The 25,118-nt window shown below is 40.5% G+C and overlaps 1 long non-coding RNA gene and 6 other non-coding genes across 7 annotated transcripts in view; 2 read left to right on the top strand and 5 right to left on the bottom strand.

Moving 5' to 3' along the window:
* Window positions 1-4,992: 4,992 nt before the first annotated feature.
* The window catches only part of LOC133538479 (uncharacterized), a 71,241-nt gene continuing 51,115 nt past the window's right edge, over window positions 4,993-25,118 (bottom strand). Inside the window, exons 2-5 of the long non-coding RNA XR_009803013.1 lie at window positions 5,983-6,108; window positions 5,833-5,898; window positions 5,535-5,622; window positions 4,993-5,263 (exon numbers count right to left, since the gene is read on the bottom strand). This is a non-coding gene — a long non-coding RNA (uncharacterized LOC133538479). The remainder of the gene's footprint in view (window positions 5,264-5,534; window positions 5,623-5,832; window positions 5,899-5,982; window positions 6,109-25,118) is intronic.
* On the bottom strand, window positions 21,161-21,231 carry trnag-ccc (transfer RNA glycine (anticodon CCC)). Its single transcript has one exon. It is a non-coding gene; the product is annotated as a tRNA-Gly (tRNA).
* On the bottom strand, window positions 22,836-22,906 carry trnag-gcc (transfer RNA glycine (anticodon GCC)). The gene has a single exon. It is a non-coding gene; the product is annotated as a tRNA-Gly (tRNA).
* On the top strand, window positions 23,124-23,196 carry trnav-aac (transfer RNA valine (anticodon AAC)). The gene has a single exon. It is a non-coding gene; the product is annotated as a tRNA-Val (tRNA).
* trnan-guu (transfer RNA asparagine (anticodon GUU)) lies at window positions 24,241-24,314 on the bottom strand. The gene has a single exon. It is a non-coding gene; the product is annotated as a tRNA-Asn (tRNA).
* trnag-ccc (transfer RNA glycine (anticodon CCC)) lies at window positions 24,536-24,606 on the bottom strand. Its single transcript has one exon. It is a non-coding gene; the product is annotated as a tRNA-Gly (tRNA).
* Window positions 24,824-24,896, top strand: trnav-aac (transfer RNA valine (anticodon AAC)). Its single transcript has one exon. It is a non-coding gene; the product is annotated as a tRNA-Val (tRNA).

Below are 25,118 nucleotides of genomic sequence, written 5' to 3'. Positions count from 1 at the left end.
TATTTGCTGTCCCGAAAATGTATTGAAGTATTGTATTAAAGAATATATATACCAAAGTAAGCCTCTATATGTACTTTTTTAGAAACATCAAGGAGAACGAATGTTTGCTGCTTCACTCGACGTGATCCAATACATCCAATACATGTATTTTAAAAACATGACATTTTCTTTAACTGTAAGAAGCTCATGGGTGGATGGATGAATACATTAATAAGTGAATGCATCTGATACCTATCGTTGTTTTGGTTTTAATAATTTTCAAACTGAACATTCACAAATAACTTTACCAAAAGTACCCGAAGTACCAGAAATGGAGTTATGGTCGGGGTGCATTTTCAGTGAAGAGTTGATTCCAGCTGCCGGAAAATGCACCCCCTATCTATCTCTGGCTAGGATGGTCGTAGAGACATGAAACTCACCCTAGTGACTCATCCTTACCCCCCCCCCCCCCTGCATACTGTGAAAACCATGTGATGATTGGACCTCCACAGGCGGAGTTGGGGGGGTGCTTTTTCAGGCAGCACCAACAGCCCACCTGCCGGAAAATGCACCCCCTATCTATCCCTGGCTAGGATGGTCGTAGAGACATGAAACTCACCCTGGTAACTCATCCTTACCCCCCCTGTATACTGTGAAAACCATGTGATGATTGGACCTCCACAGGCAGCACCAACAGCCCACCTGCCGGAAAATGCACCCCCTGTCTATCTCTGGCTAGGATGGTCGTAGAAACATGAAACTCACCCTAGTGACTCATCCTTACCCCCCCCCCCCCCCCCCCCCCTGTATACTGTGAAAACCATGTGATGATTGGACCTCCACAGGCGGAGTTAGGGGGGGGGGGTGCTTTTTCAGGCAGCACCAATAGCCCACCTGCGAGAAAATGCACCCCCTGTCTATCTCTGGCTAGGATGGTCGTAGAGACATGAAACTCACCCTAGTAACTCATCCTTACCCCCCCTGTATACTGTGAAAACCATGTGATGATTGGACCTCCACAGGCAGCACCAACAGCCCACCTGCCGGAAAATGCACCCCCTGTCTATCTCTGGCTAGGATGGTCGTAGAAACATGAAACTCACCCTAGTGACTCATCCTTACCCCCCCCCCCCCCCTGTATACTGTGAAAACCATGTGATGATTGGACCTCCACAGGCGGAGTTAGGGGGGGGGGGGTGCTTTTTCAGGCAGCACCAATAGCCCACCTGCGAGAAAATGCACCCCCTGTCTATCTCTAGCTAGGATGGTCGTAGAAACATGAAACTCACCCTAGTGACTCATCCTTACCCCCCCCCCCCCCCTGTATACTGTGAAAACCATGTGATGATTGGACCTCCACAGGCGGAGTTAGGGGGGGTGCTTTTTCAGGCAGCACCAATAGCCCACCTGCCAGAAAATGCACCCCCTGTCTATCTCTGGCTAGGATGGTCGTAGGGACATGAAACTCACTCTAGTGACTCATCCTTACCCCCCCCCCCCCCCCCCACTGTATACTGTGAAAACCATGTGATGATTGGACCTCCACAGGCGGAGTTAGGGGGGGTGCTTTTTCAGGCAGCACCAACAGCCCACCTGCCGTAAAATACATGTTTTTCCCCTCTAAACTCTCTCCCTTTGTTTATATTGCCAATTTTTTGCTGGATTTAGTCTCTATAAACTCCAAGGAAAACAATACCCGGCTGGGAACACTTTTTGAAATCGGTCTCCAAACTAAGGCACGCGGGCCGAAAACGACCCACCGGCATCCAACATCTGGCTCTGGATTTTTATTCATTTTTTTAAATTTGGGGACATGGGGGACTTGTGAGAATCACTCCCAGGTAAGATTTTTGAACATTTTGAGGACTTTTGCCTACTTTCCCAACTTCCCCCCCCACTTCCAGTGTGACTTTGCGGTGTGCGCTATGGACATGCTGGGCATCCCTTGACTCGGGTGGCCAGCTGCGGGACTTGTGTGATTGTTTTTTTAAAACTTTGAGGACTTTTGCCTACTTTCCCAGCTTTTCCCCCACTTCCAATCAGTTGTGGTGTATCGCTATACATGGGCCATTATTAGGAAGAGGCGTTTATTTGGTAATATACAGTATATATATATATATATATATATATATATAAATAAATGATAAATGGGTTGTACTTGTATAGCGCTTTTCTACCTTCAAGGTACTCAAAGCACTTTGACACTACTTTACCAATTCACACACTGATGGAGGGAGCTGCCATGCAAGGCGCCAACCAGCACCCATCAGGAGCAAGGGTGAAGTGTCTTGCTCAGGACACAACGGACGTGACGAGGTTGGTACTAGGTGGGAATTGAACCAGGGACCCTCGGGTTGGGCACGGCCACTTTTCCACTGCGCCATGCCGTCTATATATATATATATATATATATATATATATATATATATATATATATATATATATATATATATATATATATATATATATATATATATATATATATATATATATATATATATATATATATATATATATATATATATATATATAGACATACATGTGTAGATCTACACATGTATGTCTATATATATATGTATACATATTTATATGTAAATATACAACAATGTGTGTGTGTAATATATACATATAAATATAGGCGCGTAGTGGGTAGAGCGGCCGGCCAGAAACCTGAGAGTTTCAGGTTCGCTTCCCACCTATTGACATCCAAAAAAAATCACTGCCTTGGGCAGGACACTTCCCCCTTGCCCCCGGTGCCGCTCACACTGGTGAATGAATGATGAATGAATGATTAGTCGTGGTCGGAGGGGCCGTAGGCGCGAACTGGCTGCCACACTTCCGTCAGTCTACCCCAGGGCAGCTGTGGCTACTGATGTACCACCACCAGTTGTGAATGAATGTTGGGTCCCACTTCTCTGTGAGCGCTTTGAGTGTTTATAAAAGCGCGATATAAATCTAAGTGATTTATATATATATATATATATCCATCCATCCATTTTCTACCACTTATTTCCTTTTGGGGTCACGGGGGGCGCTGGCGCCTACATATATATATATATATATATATATATATATATATATATATATATATATATATTATAAACATAATAAATACATCGGTATTACTATAATATAATCTGAAACCAGGCTTGTAATTAAATAGTTTTTTGTCAGATCAGAGGAGAAGAAATATAATTTCTTATCAAACAAGGTATAATGCAATTTTTTTTTGATACAAACAAATAACCATTTCCCTTGTGGATCATTAAAGTTTGTCTAAGTTTAAGTCTAACAAAATCCACACATAGTTAAATAATTTATATATAAAATATTCAAAGTCAAACGTCAAATGAAGTGAACACAAAGTCACACAAATGAAGTGAACACAAAGTCACACAAAGTCAAACGTCAAATGAAGTGAACACAAAGACAATCATCATACACATGCAAGGCACAGGTAATCCCCATCAAGATCTGGCCTCAGGACACACTCGTGGTGAAACCACCTGTCACAGATGTCACAGCGGATCTAAGGTGAGGAGGAGGACGGAGGTGAGGAGGCAGAAAAGTTGGGCCATTAAATTAAATGTATATAAATTCCGGATTTTAATAATTCATCATTATCACTGTTACTTTTTTAGTACAAAAAATATGTTATCTACGCCCTGCTATTTCACAGCCTGACTGTATTGCACAGTAAAAACGTACCCAATTAGGGTCATCGCTCTCCTCCATCCCACAGCTGTGACAGAACATATGTGGTCCTCTCCGAGGTTCTCATAGTCATCATTGTCACCGACGTCCCACTGGGTGTGAGTTTTCCTTGCCCTTGTGTGGGTTCTTCCGAGGATGTCGTAGTCGTAGTGGTTTGTACAGTCCTTTGAGACATTTGTGATTTAGGGCTATATAAATAAACATTGATTGATTTATTGAAGCATCTTATGATGAATACATAAATTAGCAAGATGGGGACCATAGTGGATCCAACACAGCCGCGAGAGTCCAGTCCAAAGCGGATCCAACACAGCAGTGAGAGTCCCGTTCACAGCGGAGCCAGCAGGAAACCATCCCAAGCGGAGGCGGATAAGCAGCGCAGAGATGTCCCCAGCCGATACACAGCCGAGCGGTCCATCCTGGGTCCCGACTCGAGAGAAAATATTTTGGAGGGCAGTATCCACCGTATATACAGTCGTATCTGTGTTAATCAATCAATCAATCAATCAATGTTTACTTATATAGCCCTAAATCACTAGTGTCTCAAAGGGCTGCACAAACCACTATGACATCCTCGCTAGGCCCACATAAGGGCAAGGAAAACTCACACCCAGTGGGACATCGGTGACAATAATGACCCAGTGGGACGTCGGTGACAATGATGACTATGAGAACCTTGGAGAGGAGGAAAGCAATGGATGTCGAGCGGGTCTAACATGATACTGTGAAAGTTCAATCCATAATGGATCCAACACAGTCGCGAGAGTCCAGTCCAAAGCGGATCCAACACAGCAGCGAGAGTCCCGTTCACAGCGGAGCCAGCAGGAAACCATCCCAAGCAGAGGCGGATCAGAAGCGCAGAGATGTCCCCAGCCGATACACAGGCAAGCAGTACATGGCCACTGGATCGGACCGGACCCCCTCCACAGTCGAGAGTGGGACATAGGAGAAACAGAAAAGAAACGGCAGATCAACTGGTCTAAAAAGGGAGTCTATTTAAAGGCTAGAGTATACAAATGAGTTTTAAGGTGAGACTTAAATACTTCTATAGAACCCAGTTGTAGCTGGGATGCATTGTCTTTAATCTCCTTTCTAATGACTTCAATTTTCTTATGAAATAATTGCATAAAGTCATCAGCTAGTCATCAGGGAGGAGCTACTGGAAGGGGTCCCTTGTTGGGTTAGCGATGCTACCGTACTAGACAAAAATTTAGGATCATTTTTATTATTGTGGATGAGATTTGAGTAATATTCAGCTTTAGCTAGGGTAAGCATGCGTTTATAAGTTATTAAACCATCACTCCATTTTTGGTGGTGCACCTCAAGTTTATATATATAATTTTTGGGCTACTTAATGGTACATATCACAAACATGTAAGAAACCAAGTCATGGATTTCTCTTATGAAAAAAGGTAATGACCTTGAGGTTGTCCACATTGTTTCAGTAGTGTACAGTACACTTACTTTTAAGGCCAGGACACCACATGATGTGCCATCTTGCTGGCGTGCATGGGCCAGGGTGCTGCATGCCCACCTTGTCACGTTGCAGCCTTTCGTTCGCATAAAGGCCCTTAGTGATAGAAATATTATTTGTAAACAACTATTAAACTATTGCACCATTGTCATGAATTGATTAACATGGACCCCGACTTAAACAAGTTGAAAAACTTATTCGGGTGCTACCATTTAGTGGTCAATTGTACGAAATATGTTACATACCCCGTACAATTGACCAATAAGAGTATCAATCAATCATTTAGCAGCTCTTAGAGCTGCCTTTTGTCTGACGTTATAGTGCAAGTACTATGTATCAGACATCATCCTTTAATGGAAAAAAATACCTTGTTGACCCCAGGCATCTCTTGATGTTCCTTTGTGATTCCCCCAATGGATCCAAAAAAAGCATCTCTTCTCGTGTGGGTAGATGACCTTTGTATTTTTAACATGGAAACAAGATAAGTGAGGCACAAACCTACTATTGGACAGATTGATGTGTAAGATTGAAAGGGTACATGAAAAATGTTCAACTTCAGAATTGGCATTTGAAAGGGAGTTCAACCCTTGAAAGTATATAGGGCCTTCAAAACCACTAATAATGATCTTATAGAAGCAAGATTTGCTCAGTACTTCTCATCTCACCGTCAACATCCAGTGGTTTTGTTCATTAATTATTCCCAAAAGGATGGAGAATGCCATTGGATCGAGCTGTAAATAAGAGGACCTAATGAAAATGTATTGCATAATCAAAGAAACAAATTCCATGTGCATAACAGTCTCCTATATACATACTTTTCGGAGTCTTTGTTGTTTCCCTTGCCAAATTGCCGTCATGCAAAAACTGTCGATGACACCAGCCTTTTCTGGACTTATTTTATTATATTTCCTCACAAGAAAGGTGAGGTAGGCATTGATTACCTATGAAAGATGAAAAAATAAATTAATTGTGCATGATAAATGCAGTTCCATATGTTGACTGACTCTGTGTGTAAATGCTACATATATTCAGTATGGAGGATCAGTTATCAACTAATTTTGCCGGTCACCAAATTGGAATTTATGTATTATTAACTTTATAAATAGATAAAAATCTTAATTAGAATGTGTATAGTCCAGAAATGCGCATACTGTTTGTGAAGTGATGTAAAGGCATCAGACAAAAATGACAGCTTAATACCTCGCTCTCAAGCTCCTGGTTGGGACCAACCTTCTCGATGTCCCAATAACACAAATTATAATTTCCAATCTTTGAAAGAAGGACATGGGCCTTCCTCCCTGCAAATGCCTCTTTCACATCTGCAGAAGATGAACAATATCAAACCATGAAACATGATGTATTCATTAACCTTTTATTAGAACATAAAACCCCTTTTAAAAAACATATTTTCTATTTCAACCACAATTCTTAAACATGTTACGATTTCCTTTTTCTGAAAATTACGAGTTGTGTTCATTTTTCATGAATGCAACAAAGGAGTAACAAGCTTTACGCTCATTACTTTTTTTCCAATTGAGTAATAAGCACAGAATGAAAAAAAACTTACGTATTTGAATTGGAGTTTTTTTGTATTGTGGAATTGTTTCCGCTACCTCTCCAAAACAAGCAGCTGGAGGTGAGGAGGCTGGTGGAGGAGGAGGTGAGGAGGCTGGTGCAGCTGGAAGTGAGGAGGCTGGTGGAGGAGGAGGTGAGGAGGCTGGTGCAGCTGGAGGTGAGGAGGCTAGTGCAGTTGGAGGTGAGGTGGCTGGTGGAGGTGGAGGAGCTTTTCTGGTGGATTTGGCTAGACAAATTACTGTGGGGCGGTGTGTCTTGAGACAAATGACGGTGGGGCGGGGTGTCTTTGGATAAATGACGGTGGGGCGGTGTGTCTTGTCAGCGGGTGTCTGAGGTGGAGTAGAAGGGGTTGTGGAAGTTTCTATTTTATGGGGTATGCGTGGCACTTCATGCCTCACCTTGACGAGGTGGTCAATGTTGACCTTGCGAAAAACTGCACCATGTTTTGCTTTCAAATCTGCACTTTTGCCCTCCAGTGCTGTTATTGTGTATGGGCCCAGGAAGTTTGCCTCCAACTTCCCACCCTTCGTCTGCTGGTTCCTGACATTCTGCCGCCAGACCTGCTCTCCAACTTTGAGATGTTCCTTAGCTGCACCTGTTGTCAGCCTCCGCCTGGTGCTCTCCTGCTTCTTTGCCACATTGCTGTGCACTATATCCCTCACGCTCTCCAACCGCTCTATGTCCTCCCCCAGAGCTTCCTCTCCCACAATGCCCTCCACACTGCTGTTCAACTGTGAACAAAAAAGTGTTTTGCAGGATTTTTTTTCAAATGTTTTTCACAGGAGACAGTGTAGCTTGTTTGCCTTTGCATTAACACTGTTTCCGGTTGCATTTACAGAGCAGACTCGTAACTAAATCTTGGTAGGATTTCTTCACTAACCCTGTAGTGCTCGGGGACCTCTGATGGGTAGCGGGCCTCTCTCCCAAACATCAAAAAAAAGGGGGAGTATGACGTTGTTATTTGCTTCTTTGTTCGGAGCCCAAACCTAACGGCATCGAGATACTCGTCCCAGGTTTCTGGTTTTTTACCCACAAGTTTACTACGTGCCCTGGAAAATAAAACATACCGGTATTCAAATTTTAAATTACAATTTGCATTTGTTCAAAAACCCACAATTAAATTGTAGTAGCGTAAACTGAAGACCACATAGATCATATTTAATGAATAGATTATATTTCCTTCACCTTTGGATGGTCCCATTCTTCCTTTCCACCAAACCATTCGTCTGAGGATGGTAGGGGGCACAGAGGCTCCGCTGGATGCCCAGCTTGGCACACACAGTCCTGTTAATCTGTAAACGTAGAGTGCACAAACGTTTCACACAGTAAAAAAATAGCTTGGACTATATATTTTGTTTGGTAGGTGCATGATTATAAAAGGGAGCATTTTTGCAGGATATGTAGCATTTTGTATTAACCACAGAACACTTTATATGTGAAAATGAATGTGGGCACACTAATATTTGTAAGATGTTACAATGTACACATGTATTCAGTCAAATAGTTGTGTTGTTTTCCATATTTACCGTATTGACAAATTATGTGCCTTGGTCCGTTAATATTCTTTTTGGTGCCTCAAACTGATGAAAACATTTTATGATGCATTCAGTCACCTCTGCTGCATTTTTAGATTTTAATGGATAAGCCTGTGGCCATTTGGTGAAATAATCTATCATGACACAGATATATTGATTGTCATTTTTGGTCTTAGTCAATTTTCCCACCAGGTCCATGCCTATAAGTTCAAATGGGTGTTTGACCTAGAAAAATAGAATAAAGAACATCAGATTAGGAGCAGGATCATTGGAGACAGTTTAATTGGTTACAGTTTATTGGGTGTAAATAAATACAAATATCAAAATCTCTTTTAATATGTTGCTGTTGTGTAGTAGTAATTAACCGTCCTCTTATATTTAAATTGACATGTTTTTACAGCTTCCTCTGTGACCCTCGGACTCAGAGCAAAGCCATGGAAGAAAATATATATATAAAATATATTGGCAACACTAAATGGTCTCTAGTGTGTGAATGTGAGTTTGAATGTTGTCCGTCTATCTGTGTTGGCCCTGCGATAAGGTGGCGACTTGACCAGGGTGTAAAATGCCTTCCGCCCGATTGTAGCTGCGATAGGCGACAGCGCCCCCGTGACGCCAAAAGGGAATAAACGGTAGCAAATGGATGGGTGGATGGATATTTACCTTTATAGGTGTATATTCTACCTCCTTTTTTATTATGGTCTGGCCGGCCTGGCAAACAATACAATCGGCCACCTGCAAAGAACACAATTCATATGAATAACGTTACCATCAGCTGGCAACATTTGGTGACTGTCATTTCATATTCTGTGAAATAGCATAAGGACCAGTTATAAAACTGTGTAATAAAGGAAACTTCTAGTAGGATTTTATGAAAAGCGAATTTTCTTCAAGTGTCATTGAATTACCCATTTATCGATGTCAACGGCCATTTCAGGCCAGAAATATCGCCTGGAAATGGCGTCTCGGGTCTTTTTTTGACCCGTGTGTGCTCCAATGGTACTGGCATGAAACTGTAAAGACATCATTGGCCTCTTTCGGTCCACACACAACCTTAGTTGTAGAGGATCTGGTCAGACCGACGTAGTAGAGTTCCTCTCCTAAGAAATACATTGGAAAATATATCAACACCAAGAAACATTTTCTTGTGAAGGTTGCTACAGCCAAATGGGTTAACTTATCATGTTGAGACACCCAATGTTAAAGATGAATTTTATGAATAAAAAGTAGCCATGGAGCCTCCATGTTCAGCTGCAACTGCATGAATTGTTTAAAATTTCCTGATGAAAATTTGTATCATGTAAAATGATTTGCAGAGAAACCTGTAGCAAAATAAAATAAAAAAAAATGGAGACACAGGCAAAGGAAATATTCTCGCAACAAGAGATTATTGTGTAAGATTTCATGCAATAACCATTGTCCATCCTTACCTAAGGCACCACTTACCCATAATCAGGGTCACAGGTGGTGCTGCAGTCTATCTTAGCATATATTGGGCAAGGTAGGAAAACATCCTGGGCAGGTAACAAGTCCTTCACAGGACACACACACAATTGACTCACACGTTCAAACTTAGGGGCCTACTTTTAAATAGTATCTTCTAATAAAATAATATGAAGAATTTGGAAGTGGATTTAAAATACAATGACAGGGAAGTTAACTAAACAATTATAACGTCTTTAAAAATGATTGATAACACAATTATACAATACCATTATTGTCACAGTGTGCAAGTTCTGTATCTGCAAATGTACTACAGGTTTTCATGTTTTTTTCACATTTCTATCGTTACATGGCTAAAAGTAGGGCAATATAACATGTGCATCATTTTTTATGCATTTTGGGAATAGTTTTATCTGTCGTTTAACCTTAGGAAGCACCCAGAGAGAACAATACATTCTGGAGACTGATTTGACATTAAGTTATCTAATTTATGACCGTCTTCCCGATCAACAGTAGAAATTAATAAGCACAATGCGTGAGTAATTTTTAGTCGACAAGTCTGCTGAACACGTTCTGGGACGCTAACAAGGCGTGTGCCATTAAAGACTTCTACAAATCTCTTGAATATAAAAGTTTCTGAAAATGTCACTCACCTTGAACATTATACCTTGCAGCTTTTCGGCGCATTTCATTCTTTTCTCTTTTGGAGATGGCCGCTGAATAAATACCTTTAGTCTTGTAGTCCAAAATAGCCTTATACAGAGAAGGATCCATTTTCACTCAATTGAAAAGGTGACTACAACACTGGGCCGATTTTTGAATCCAAGGTAGAGAAAAAAAAAATGCTTAAAAATTGCAAAAGAGCGCTTTAATTATGTTTTGATATTGATATCTTGAAACCACTTTGGACATTTGCCAAACTATCGATTTTTGTAAGGATCTATTAATTGCAAACGCGGATTGATACATTGGCAATGGAAAAAAACACAGGTGGTGATATTTCACCTTAAAAGGGCATTAAATGATATTATTGTAATTCAACACTTATCGATACACAATAACGTAAAATCAACTATGTTTAGTTTATTCAAATTTACTATAGAGTTTAATCGAGAAAAGATAACGTAAATTGTGAGAAGTTATATGGCTTCCTATCAAAGTCATTGGCAAATAAAAACAAATGCAGTATTTTTGGTATCGATTTTTATTTGTTTTGTGTTACATTGAAATAACACTGTACTTTTTCTGAATTGTAACATCCAAATGGAAACAACTTTGAAACCACCTAAGTGGAAAAAGTTTGGACACCCCTGATATAGAGGCTCACTTTGGTGTATATATTCTTTACAGTAAGCTGTCAAGGTAGACAATACATTTTTGGGACAGCAAATATTCCAATATTAAACGGTTATTGTTTTCGCCTTATCTGAATGGCCTGAATGACGGCGAAATCATTAAGGCTCACAATTTTTAATCCATCCACAAGTAAGGAAAACTTGGATTATGTCACCTTGTTATGTACATTTTGCATGCCGAAAGAGGCGATTTCAGCCACGTCGGTCATTACAGCCGAGTTTTTTTTTTTTTATGTTTATTTATAATATTCAACATTTACAAACAGTTGAGAAACAATAATCAAAATAAGTCCAACAACAGTATAAAACATTACAAAACATAATTAAAACAGTACAAAACATCGCAAGTGGGTTGTACATTCAAAGTAACAAAAATAGAACCAGCCGAGTTTTTCTTTTAATGTTTATTTATAAATTTCAACATTTACAAATAGTTGAGAAAAAAATAATCACAATAAGTCCAATAACAGTATAAAACATTACAAAACATTATAAAAACAGAACAAAACAGCGCCAGGAAGGTGTAAATTCAAAGTAACTAAAATAGAATACCAAAAAACATATATATAATAAACAAAGTGCAAAGCCCTATAGGCTCATTCAAATTCAGTAAATAACTTAAAATTGAAAAACATTTAAGTTTAAGACGGTGAAATCATTAAAGGCACTTGAATGACGCCAAACTCATTAAAGGCTCACAATTTTTAAACATTCACAAGTAAGGAAAACTTGGATTATTTCAACTTTTTATGTACTTTTTTATGCTGAAAGAGGCGATTTCCGAGCCGAGTTTGGACACTTTTCGAGACGAGTGACGCAAGCGAGTGACGGATTTTGGAGGCCGGCGGGCCGCTTGTTTGGAGACCGATTTCAAAAATTGTCCCCAGCCGGGTATTGTTTTCCTTGGAGTTTATAGAGACTAAATCCAGAAAAAAATTGGCATTATAAACAAAGGGAGAGAGTTCAGAGGGGAAAAACATGCATTTTCCGGCAGGTGGGCTGTTGGTGCTGCCTGAAAAAGCACCCCCCCCCCCCCCCCCCCCCCCCAACACCGCCTGTGGAGGTCCAATCATCACATGGTTTTCACAGTATACAGGGGATGGGGGGGGGGGGGGGGGGGGGGGGGGTAAGGATGAGTCACTAGGGTGAGTTTCATGTCTCTACGACCATCCTAGCCAGAGATAGATAGGGGGTGCATTTTCCGGCAGGTGGGCTGTTGGTGCTGCCTGAAAAAGCACCCCCCCCTAACTCCACCTGTGGAGGTCCAATCATCACATGGTTTTCACAGTATACAGGGGGGGGGGGGTAAGGATGAGTCACTAGGGTGAGTTTCATGTCTCTACGACCATCCTAGCCAGAGATAGACAGGGGGTGCATTTACCGGTAGTTGGGCTGTTGGTGCTGCCTGAAAAAGCACCCCCCCCCTAACTCCGCCTGTGGAGGTCCAATCATCACATGGTTTTCACAGTATGCAGGGGGGGGTAAGGATGAGTTACTAGGGTGAGTTTCATGTCTCTACGACCATCCTAGCCAGAGATAGATAGGGGGTGCATTTTCCGGCAGGTGGGCTGTTGGTGCTGCCTGTGGAGGTCCAATCATCACATGGTTTTCACAGTATACAGGGGGGGTAAGGATGAGTTAATAGGGTGAGTTTCATGTCCCTACGACTATCCTAGCCATAGATAGACAGGGGGTGCATTTTCCGGCAGGTGGGCTGTTGGTGCTGCCTGAAAAAGCACCCCCCCCTAACTCCGCCTGTGGAGGTCCAATCATCACATGGTTTTCACAGTATGCAGGGGGGGTAAGGATGAGTCACCAGGGTGAGATAGATAGATTTTCAGGCAGCTGGAATCAACTCTTCACTGAAAATGCAGGCCCCACCATAACTTAATTTCTGGTACTTCGGGTACTTTTGGTAGAGTTATTTGTGAATGTTCAGTTTGAACATTCTTAAAACCAAAACAACGATAGGTATCAGATGCATTCATTTATTAAGGGATATAACAACATCCACAAAAGGCAAGAAATGCAATGCAGCTAAAAACAGCAATGAGACTTATGAGCCACATGTTTTCCATCGGCCGAATATGAACTTGTAAGTCTTGATAAAGGTGTGTTCTTGCAGCAGTTTCCACGGTGTAGTGGTTATCACATTCACCTCACACGCGAAAGGTCCCCTGTTCGAAACAGGTTGGAAACAAGCCTTCAGTCAAAGATTCACCTGAAACCTAAACCTTAGCAGAGGATGGTTTCAATCTATCGACCTCTGGGTTATGGGCCTAGCACGCTCCCGCTGCGCCACTCTGCTGTCTTAAACCTAATAGGGCTTACTCTGGTTAGTATCCAGACAAACTACTAGTATGAGCCTAGTTCTACTACCCTGGGATCGTCCCGGTGGTCCGGCGTCTGTCCTTCTTCCTTCCGTGGTCCCCCCGGCAGAGAAGCCTATCTCCTAAGGCCAGGTTTAAATCACGGATCCCGCCGTTTATGAGTAGCTCACCTCTAATGAATCTTGGCTCTTGTTACTGACTAGGTTAAATTCGGGGGCTAGGATATGTAAAAGCCCTTGCAGGACATATTGTAAGTGGACTGCGTTAGAGTGACCCTTCAGAGCTAGGTGGTGGACACGTGAAAGCCCTGAAACATTACTTCTAGGACGAGGTGGTAAACAGGGACATGAAATTATTCTAGTTTTAGATGATGCTTTTTAATACAGGTTCAATAGCGTAAGCCTTGCACAGCGTCAATAAATCATTCCAAATAATCATCAATAATCAAAGAATCATGGTTAAAATCATTGCAATAAATCATTCGTAATAAAAGTTGAGGCGGGTCTTACTGTGCCAGGTTCTTCAGGGGATGTCGGGAGTGTTCCCAAAAAGAGGAGAGCTCGCATCGATTCTCATTAATCGGAAAAATCAAAATCAAGTCGGTTAACCGAAAACTACAAAAACCCCAAAATGGGAAAAAGTGCTTAAATTGGGAGGCTGTATCTAATGCAGCCTAAAAAGAGACTATCCCCAAAAATGGGAAAAATCCTGAATTAAGTCACAGTAAACCAAAAACTACAAAAACCCCAAAATGGGAAAAAGTGCTTAAATTGGGATACTGAGGTGTCAATAAATCAAACGCGTTAAAAACCCGAAAAGTGTCCCTAAAAGGGAAGGAATCGAAGCGAGCTTTCCAAAAAGGGAAAAAGTCTAAAAGTGTTCAAAAATGCAATTTGGAGGAAGCCAGATGGGTCGCCCGGCCCGGCGATCACATCCAGCTTTCGGCTGCGAGACAGAAGAGGGGAGGCCAAAAAGGAGAAGTGGTGGTGGCCGAGAGCCAAAGCCCGAGCGGCCAACGCCCTGCGTCCTCGGCTGGACAGAGCGAAAGTCTTGTTCCCCTTTTGCCTTCGTCGCAGGGGGAGATCGGAAATGGAGGAAAGTCTCTTCTTAGTCGAATTGAGTTCTGTTTGGAGAGCTGGGAATGTTCTTTTCAGTCCAGGCAGTTCAGAGGTCTTTCCTGTGGTCCATTCGATGCAACGTTGAAGAACGAAATCCCGTATAATAGCGAATTCAACATTGCTATATACCTTCGGTTTCGGGGTGGTTACCCCGTTGCTATATCATTGCTATGGAGATACAACACATGACATTATTCTCATCAATACATTGGTTGTTACACATGTGACTCTTGCACCAACTCTCCATTGGCTCAGTATACTTGTTGCTATCCTAAAACTGGCTGCATCCGGAGTCTTTCGGACTCTTGCCCAACATCCCGTTATTCCCCCACATCAGCACGCGCTATGTCACGTCAACCTCCGCTACCGCGTGATGTTTATGGCTCCAACAACATGTTCCTCATCAGTGTCCTGTCACAACAAGTTCCTCCTTACTGCCTTGTTGCTGAGAAGGTTTTTTTTTTTTTACATTACACTTGTGCTGAGAAGGTTTTAACTAACGCAGATGGTTGTCTAGAGTAGCCTTCCACTTTGCCATACCTGAATGTTGGTCAAAGGTCACCTATCCTTTTCACATGTTGATTTACTCATTTGATTATTTATACATCATCACCTTTTGTGAGTACTATCACAGATACAGTTTACATAAGCAATTACATTCCTGGCCTTCATTATACACCAGTGGGGCCCTACGGTCCAGCCTTGCTTTTAACCCCTAAAGCGGGGAAATACGCGGTTAAATAGGTCCTCTACAGGGGGGTTTCTACTTATTTTGACAACAGCTGTGGGCTGAATGGGTGTTGGCCTTTGTTTCAATACACGAATCAGTCAAAGATTCACCTGAAACCTAAACCTTAGCAGAGGATGGTTTCGATCCATCGACCTATGGGTTATGGGCCCAGCACGCTGCCGCTGCGCCACTCTGCTGTCTTAAGCCTAAAAGGGCTTACTCTGGTTAGTATCCAGACAAACTACTAGTAACAAAGTGATTTGGAACCCAACTGAAGTCGTGTTTATTTCTGAGTGCTGGTTTTGTCCACATTTAAAATGGGATTTCTTATTAAGTTTAGTTTGAGTTTATTTCGAACATGCAAGCATACAACATGATACATCACAATTTCCAGTTTCTCTTTCCAACATGTTCGAAAAGGAGGAGGAAGAAGCAGAGCTTATTTAATCCTACCCCTTTTCTTTACATAACAGTTGCTAAAACTTTTGTTCACTTCCTGTTCTCAATGTATTCACAATGTATACTCCATAAGTAATAAGTAATCACAATACAAATAAATAAATAAATAAATAATTGCTTAAATTTTAATCCATACGATGAGATAAGTCAGATTACTTTGAAAATGAATGTGTGAGTAAAATCAGAATGTTTATCATGGTTCTTCATTTTTGTACTTTGTTAACACTTCCAGTTTGAAGAGTTTCTTGAAATGGATCATATTAGTACATTGTTTGATTGCTTTGCTTAATCCATTCCATAATTTAATTCCACATACTGATATACTGAAGGTTTTAAGTGTTGTACGTGCATACAAATGTTTTAAATTACATTTTTCTCTAAGATTATATTTCTCTTCTTTTGTTGAGAAGAATTGTTGTATATTCTTGGGAAGCAGGTTATAGTTTGCTTTGTGTATAATCTTAGCTGTTTGCAATTCCACTATGTCGTGGAATTTCAGTATCTTTGATTCAATAAATAAAGGGTTTGTATGTTCTCTATATCCAACATTATGTATTATTCTAACTGATCTTTTTTGTAACACTGTTAGTGAATGAAGTGTACTTTTGTAATTATTTCCCCATATTTCTACACAGTAACTCAGATATGGTAACACTAGTGAGCAGTAGAGAATATAAAGTGATTTTTGGTCTAGAAAATATTTGGCTTTATTCATTATTGATGTATTTCTTGCAACTTTATGTTGTATATTTTTTACATGAGATTTCCAGTTCAATTTATCATCAATCATTATACCTAGAAATTTGGTTTCATTTACTCTTTCAATTTCTATTCCGTCTATTTGTATTTGTGTTTGACTTTCTTTTCTACTGTTACCAAATAGCATTATTTTAGTTTTACTGAGATTCAATGATAGTCTGTTTTTGTCAAACCATTTTTTTAATTTGTTCATTTCTTCTGTTATTATTTGTATTATCCACTGTGTGTTCTCTCCTGAACAAAAGGCTGTTGTATCATCCGCAAATAATACTAACTTTAAATCTCTTGTAACTTTACAAATGTCATTTATATAGAGATTGAAAAATGTAGGTCCCAGTATTGATCCCTGAGGTACACCACAGGAAATATTTAGCATTGTAGAAGTATGTTCGCCTAGCTTCACGTATTGTTTCCTGTTCGTTAGATAACTTCTTATCCAATTTAAGACTAACCCTCTGATGCCATATCGTTCCAGTTTTTTTATTAAAATATTGTGATTAATTGTGTCAAATGCTTTAGTTAGATCCATAAACACTGCTGCCGCACATTTTTTATTATCTATTGCATTGGTAATTTCTTCTGTGATTTCAATTAAAGCCATTGAAGTTGAAACATTAGCTCTGTATCCATATTGGTTCTCTTCGTGTATTCTATATTTATTTATGAAACTCTCTAATCTGTTATTGAACAGTTTTTCAATGATTTTAGAAAATTGTGGAAGTAAAGAAACAGGTCTATAATTTGTAAATAGATGTTTATCACCAGTCTTATAAATTGGTGCAACTTTAGCTATTTTCATTTTGTTTGGAAATGTACCTGTTTGAAATGATAGGTTACTAATATACATTAATGGTCCTGAGATCTCATCAATCACCTTTTTTATCGTATCCATATCAATTCCATTACAATCAGTTGAAGTCTTTGATTTACATTTTTTCACAATTTTAACTATTTCCTCCTGTGTCACATTACTGAGGAACATGGAGTTGGGATTTCGCTCTATGGTATCATAATAGTCCTCAATTGAAACTGGGTCTGGAATCCTTTCTTCCAATTTTGGTCCAATATTTACAAAGTAGTTATTAAAGCTTTCAACTACTTCCTTTATGTTGTCATTATGTTTATTTCTGTCTAAGAAGTAATGGGGGTAATCCCTCTTAGTGCCATTTTTAATAATGCTATTGAGAATGCCCCATGTTGCTCTCATATTATTTTTGTTCCTGTCCGATGATTCACTGTAATATTCTTTTCTACATGATCGTAGTATGTTTGTTAACTTGTTTTTATACTTTTTGTACTTAACTTCTGCCTCAGTAGTTCTTTGTACTATAAATTTTCTATATAGCGTATTCTTCTTCTTACAAGCATTTTTTAATCCTTTTGTCATCCATGGTTGATTATTCTTTCTCTGTTTACTACTGAGTTGTCTCCATGGACAATGTTTGTCATAAAGTATTATGAACTTGTTTAAGAAATATTCATATGCTTCATCAACCTCTTCTTCATTGTACACATTGTCCCAATCTTGCTTTTGTAGCTCCATTTTGAAAGCAATCATCCTCTTCTCTGTGCACAGTCTTTGAAATGTCCTTTTGTCTTCCGTGTTCTTTTTACAGTTTCCATCATATATTGTAAAAACTGGCAGATGATCACTAACGTCGGTTATAAGTAAACCACTTGTAGTGTTATTATCAAAATCATTAGTAAAAATATTATCAATAAGCGTGGCACAGTGTCCTGTGATTCTGCTTGGCTTTGTGATTTTAGGATATAAACTGATGCTGTACATTGTATCAATGAAGTCATCAATAAACTTTTGCTTGTTAGGGTTCAATAAGTCAATATTAAAGTCACCGCATAAGAAAATTATTTTTTTACCATTGTCCATGTAAGTTGCCTTGATCCATTCTTCAAATGTTTCTATACTTGACTTAGGTGATCTGTATATACAACTAATTACTATGTTTTTGCTATTTTCCTGACATATTTCAATGGTAATACATTCTAAGATGTTATCTATAGCAAATGACATGTTTTTTACCACTTTGTAGTTCAGGTTCTTCATCACATGCACAGCTACTCCTCCTCCATTTTTGTTGGTTCTGTTAATATAGTTTAGTTCATATCCTTCCAGATCAAAATCTATTCCTTTTTTATCATCAATCCATGTTTCTGTGATGGCGATCACTTTGAAGGGTTCGTTGATGTGTTCCAAAAAGTTCTTAATGTTGTTGTAGTTTGCATACAAGCTTCTGCTATTAAAATGAATAATTGACAATTTGTTGTCACTTTTAATGTTGCTATTATATTGCTCATCTGTGTAATAAAAACAATTATTACTAATGTGGGAAAAAAAATTTGTATCTGGATCTATATCGTTTTCCAAATCCTGTTTTTTGTGCTCTTTGTTGCAGAAGTTTTGTAGTTCCATATTTCCTTGCTCAACAATCTTTGATGTCGTTTCAATAATTTCTATAAGTGTAGATGGATGCAGTCCTGAATCTGAGTCTTCTTTTTTAGTCGTCCCTTGCAGTATAGTAGTGTTGATGTTGAATTTAGGTGCTTGTTTTCTGTCAGAGTCCATTATCATCGTTATTGTGGAAGCTGTGTAAACTTAAAATTTGTCCAGGTCTTTGATGTCATTGACAACAATTACTCTTGCTTCTGGACCTCCATTCAGCTTGATGTAGATTTTACAGTTGGCGCTCCAAGTTCCCTGGATTTTTCCCTGCTTTCTCAAGCCGCGTGCTTTCTTGGCGATTCCAGCATTACGTTTAGTGAGATGCTCATTCATGTACACATTTGTTCCCTTCAGCTTCTTTCCCTGTCTCAGCAATGCCATTTTAGATTTTCTGTTTACAAATTTCACAAGCACAACTGGAGTGGCGTTGTTGTCTCTTCTGTTCAGTGGGATGCATGTTTCGATGGTATTAATGTCGATTTCAATTTCCTTTGTTTGCAGGAAGTTGACTACTTGCTGTTCTGCCGAGACAAGATCCATTTCATCTGGTTCACCTTCATTATTCACAGCTTTCGCATAGGATCTTGGTTTAATTCGGTGCCCTGTCACAATGATTTCATTCATTCGTTTATCCTGCTCCATTTCATCTATGATATTCCACAGCGTGTAGTTTTCTTCTTGAAGGGTCTTCATTTGTTGGCACATTTCTTCTTGAAAGGTTTTCATTTGTTGGCGCATTTCTTCTTGAAAGGTCTTCATTTGTTGGCGCATTTCTTCTTGAAAGGTCTTCAAATGTTGGCACACATCAGAGACTTCATTTTTTCTGGTGATGATTTGAGTTTGCAGACTTTCAATATTTTGCTGCAGACTTTTCACATCTTGTTTGTGTTCTTCCATTGCTTTTTTCTGATCTTTTTTTATTTCTTTAATTTCTTCTTTCATTTCAAGGAGTATTTTTAGTAGTACTCCTTGTTCCCCATCATGTCCTGTATCCAGTCTCAAATCTTGGTCCCAGTTGTGTCCTGTGTTGGCTGACACCGAAGGTTTCGGGCTTTCAGTCTTCCCTTTAGCTTTTGGCATAGCGGCAGATCGATGACGTCAGTGCCTCTTGTGTATTAAACGGCAGTTACTTTAGCCACTTGCAGCAGGTTTAACTTGGTTGTTCCAACAATGAGTACCTTGTGTTGTTCACAGATCAATTTGAGGTGTTAGTCTGTCAACTTAAAACACTGCGACGTTGGAAGCACTTTAAAACAGCTGTAAACTCGCCGTAGTTTTTGGTTGCTAGGCAACCGCTTTGAGCTGCGGTAAGGCGCCGATGGCTTGAGGCAAACGACTCATCTAACTTGCCTTATTTCAGCGTATCAGTGCCTCGCAACTGACCAAAATGAGGTCAAGGATGCCAGGTTACTCCCCTGTGGCTGTGGTCGCAAATAAGTGGTCAAAATCTTCAGAATAAACAAAAACTCCGGTAGCAAAAGCGGAGCCTTTTTCTTTTGCGTCCTTTCCCATGAACAGGAAGTGTAGGAGTTGTAAGAAATTGTAGTCAACATCAAACTCTGTGGATCCATTGGGATTTCATTCAAAACGAATAGAAGTTAGGCCCACATTCATGTGGTTTGAGAACAAACTGAGAAAGTGATACAGAAAAAACACCAAGACACTGACAGGATTTCAGCCAAACATCTCCCGTTTAACAAACAGGCATCTTGACTGACAGCTACAGTGCCTGGAACATCATGGTTTTCAACTTGATGCCTATAACCCTGTACTCAACGTATCGCCAATTTGAGGGGAGAGCATTGATTATCAGTATTTTAAACAAGCAGGGTTGCAAACGTGGCACACGTTTTATCTCAAAACAATTGTGCCAATTTAGAGAAGCACACGGGTTGTACAAGAAAACCCTCAAACTGTGCTCATGGCAAAGTGTCGTCCATGGGTGGGCTTGAACCCACATCCTCTCAGTTAGCAGTCGAGCACGCTGACCAATTGCGCCACAGAAACTGACTTCTAAACTTGATTCATTACTCCCCCAATTATTAGAAAATCTCTTGTTACGATGGCCCAATGTCATTGTCTTTGGATGGGAGTAACTTGGAGTACTCCACTTCAGTCTTCGGTGAGTCCAATATGCCTTCTGAGTGGAATGCCTGTGTCTTGCGGTTGTCACAAAAATCGCTTTTGTCCCTTATGAATATTATTTAAAATCTAAAAAAAGCAACAGATGCATTGGCCGGGAATCGGACCCGGGTCTCCCGCATGGGAAGCGAGAATTCTACCACTGAACCACCAATGCCTGCATACAATGTTGGTTCATGAACTCGGTTAAGAGGAAGAGCGTTTGAAATGCTACAACGTGGAACATATTCTACGTGCACAAGGGATATAACAACATCCACAAAAGGCAATAAATGCAATGCAGCTACTAACAGCAATGAGACTTGCGAGCCACATGTTTTCCATCGGCCGAATATCAACTTGTAAGTCTTGACGAAAGTGTGTTCTTGCAGCAGTTTCCATAGTATAGTGGTTATCACGTTCGCCTAACACGAGAAAGGTCCCCTGTTTGAAACAGGGTGGAAACAAGCCTTTTTTTGACTTTACTTCTTACCTTTATACATAAACCGGGAAATAAATAATAGCAAGGTCCTGTGTTTTTATCATGAAGTAGTTTGCAACATACTTGATCAGCTCATGTTCAGCTGACCACACAACACCAAATTTAGAGGGTTCTCATATAGGCAGACCTCAGGCTTCAACATCATGAATGCTGGGTTCCATGGAAATGTCATGCACAAACCAGTGAAATCTGTCATTCATTCAAGTCACTGTATTCTCCGGGCTTTGGATGGATTGTAACTGTACTGTTGAGATTGACTTATAAGACGTTTAAACTCTCACCTTAGCAGGAATCATAAATGTAATTCCCAAAGAGTTAGAGAAGACAGCTGTGGGCTGAATGGGTGTTGGCCTTTGATTCAATACACGAATCAGTCAAAGATTCACCTGAAACCTAAACCTTAGCAGAGGATGGTTTCGATCCATCGACCTCTGGGTTATGGGCCCAGCACGCGCCCGCTGCGCCACTCTGCTGTCTTAAACCTAATAGGGCTTACTCTGGTTAGTATCCAGATTTGGAACCCAACTGAAGTCGTGTTTATTTCTGAGTGCTGGTTTTGTCCACATTTAAAATGGCATTTCTTATTAAGAAATTGTAATAAACATCAAACTCTGTGGATCCATTGGGATTTCATTCAAAACGAATAGAAGTTAGGCCCACATTCACGTGGTTTAGGAAAAAACTGAGAAAGTGATACAGAAAAAACACCAAGACACTGACAGGATTTCAGCCAAACATCTCCCGTTTAACAAACAGGCATCTTGACTGACAGCTACAGCGCCTGGAACATCATGGTTTTCAACTTGATGCCTATAACCCTATACTCAACGTATCGCCAATTTGAGGGGAGAGCATTGATTATCACTATTTTAAAAAAGCACGGTTGCAAACGTGGCACACGTTTTATCTCGAAACTATTGTGCCAATTTAGAAAAGGACACGGGCTGTACAAGAAAACCCTCAAATTGTGCTCGTGGTAAAGCATCGTCCCTGGGTGGGCTTGAACAACCATCCTCTCAGTTAACAGCCGAGCGCGCTGACCAATTGCGCCGCGGAGACTGACTTTCAAATTTGATTCATTACTCCCCCAATTATTAGAAAATCTCTTGTTACGATGGCCCAATGTCATTGTCTTTGGATGGGAGTAACTTGGAGTACTCTGCTTCAGTCTTTGGTGAGTCCAATATGCCTTCTGAGTGGAATGCCTGTGTCTTGCGGTTGTCACAAACATTGCTTTTGTCCCTTATGAATATTATTTAAGATCTAAAAAAAGCAACAGATGCATTGGCTGGGAATCGGACCCGGGTCTCCCGCATGGCAAGCGAGAATTCTTCCACTGAACCACCAATGCCTGCATAACAACATTTGTTCATGAACTCAGTTAAGAGGAAGAGCGTTTGAAATGATACGAAGTGGAACACATTCTACGTGCACAAGGGATATAACAACATCCACAAAAGGCAAGAAATGCAATGCAGTTAAACACAGCAATGAGACTTGCGAGCCACATGTTTTCCATCGGCCGAATATCAACTTGTGAGTCTTGACAAAGGTGTGTTCTTGCAGCAGTTTCCATGGTGTAGTGGTTATCGCATTCGCCTAACACGCGATAGGTCCCCTGTTCGAAACAGGGTGGAAACAAGCCTTTTTTTGACTTTACTTCTTACCTTTATACATAAACCGGGAAATAAATAATAGCAAGGTCCTGTGTTTTTATCATGAAGTAGTTTGCAACATACCTGATCAGCTCATGTTCAGCTGAGCACACACAACACCAAATTTAGAGGGTTCTCATACAGGCAGACCTCAGGCTTCAACATCATGAATGCTGGGTTCCATGAGAATGTCATGCACAAACCAGTGAAATCTGTCATTCATTCAAGTCACTGTATTCTCCGGGCGTTGGATGGATTGTAACTGTACTGTTGAGATTGACTTATAAGATGTTTAAACTCTCACCTTAGCAGGAATCATAAATGTAACTCCCAAAGAGTTAGAGAAGACAGCTGTGGGCTGAATGGGTGTTGGCCTTTGTTTCAATAAAAGAATCAGTCAAAGATTCACCTGAAATCTAAACCTTAGCAGAGGATGGTTTCGAACCATCAACCTCTGGGTTATGGGCCCAGCACTTTCCCGCTGCGCAACTCTGCTGTCTTAAAACTAATAGGGCTTACTCTGGTTAGTATCCAGACAAACTACTAGTAACAAAGTGATTTGGAACCCAACTGAAGTCATGTTTATTTCTGAGTGCTGTTTTTGTCCACATTTAAAATGGCATTTCTTATTAAGAAATTGTAGTCAATATCAAACTCTGTGGATCCATTGGGATTTCATTCAAAACGAATAGAAGTTAGGCCCACATTCACGTGGTTTGAGAACAAACTGAGAAAGTGATACAGAAAAAACACCAAGACACTGACAGGATTTCAGCCAAACATCTCCCGTTTAACAAACAGGCATCTTGACTGACAGCTACAGCGCCTGGAACATCATGGATTTCAACTTGATGCCTATAACCCTATACTCGACGTATAGCCAATTTGAGGGGAGAGCATTGATTATCAGTATTTTAAACAAGCAGGGTTGCAAACGTGGCACACGTTTTATCTCAAAACAATTGTGCCAATTTAGAGAAGCACACGGGTTGTACAAGAAAACCCTCAAACTGTGCTCGTGACAAAGTGTCGTCCCTGGGTGGGCTTGAACCACCATCCTCTCAGTTAACAGCCGAGCGCGCTGACCAATTGCGCCACAGAGACTGACTTGTAAACTTTATTCATTACTCCCCCAATGATTAGAAAATCTCTTGTTACGATGGCCCAATGTCATTGTCTTTGGATGGGAGTAACTTGGAGTACTCCACTTCAGTCTTCGGTGAGTCCAATATGCCTTCTGAGTGGAATGCCTGTGTCTTGCGGTTGTCAAAAAAATCGCTTTTGTCCCTTATGAATATTATTTAAAATCTAAAAAAAGCAACAGATGCATTGGCCGGGAATCGGACCCGGGTCTCCCGCATGGGAAGCGAGAATTCTACCACTGAACCACCAATGCCTGCATAACAATGTTGGTTCATGAACTCGGTTAAGAGGAAGAGCGTTTGAAATGCTACGACGTGGAACACATTCTACGTGCACAAGGGATATAACAACATCCACAAAAGGCAAGAAATGCAATGCAGCTACTAACAGCAATGAGACTTGCGAGCCACGTGTTCTCCATCGGCCGGATATCAACTTGTAAGTCTTGACAAAGGTGGGATCTTGCAGCAGTCTCCATGGTGTAGTGGTTATCACATTCGCCTAACACGCGAAAGGTCCCCTGTTCGAAACAGGGTGGAAACAGCCTTTTTTTGACTTTACTTCTTACCTTTATACATAAACCGGAAAATAAATAATAGCAAGGTCCTGTGTTTTTATCATGAAGTAGTTTGCAACATACCTGATCAGCTCATGTTCAGCTGAGCACACACAACACCAAATTTAGAGGGTTCTCATATAGGCAGACCTCAGGCTTCAAGATCATGAATGCTGGGTTCCGTGGAAATGTCATGCACAAACCAGTGA

The sequence above is a fragment of the Nerophis ophidion genome, linkage group LG01 (assembly GCF_033978795.1).
Source record: "Nerophis ophidion isolate RoL-2023_Sa linkage group LG01, RoL_Noph_v1.0, whole genome shotgun sequence".
In the NCBI taxonomy this organism is placed as follows: Eukaryota; Metazoa; Chordata; class Actinopteri; order Syngnathiformes; family Syngnathidae; genus Nerophis; species Nerophis ophidion.
The sequence above is the reverse complement of the archived record's forward strand: the minus strand, read 5'-3'. Positions and strand labels throughout refer to the sequence as shown.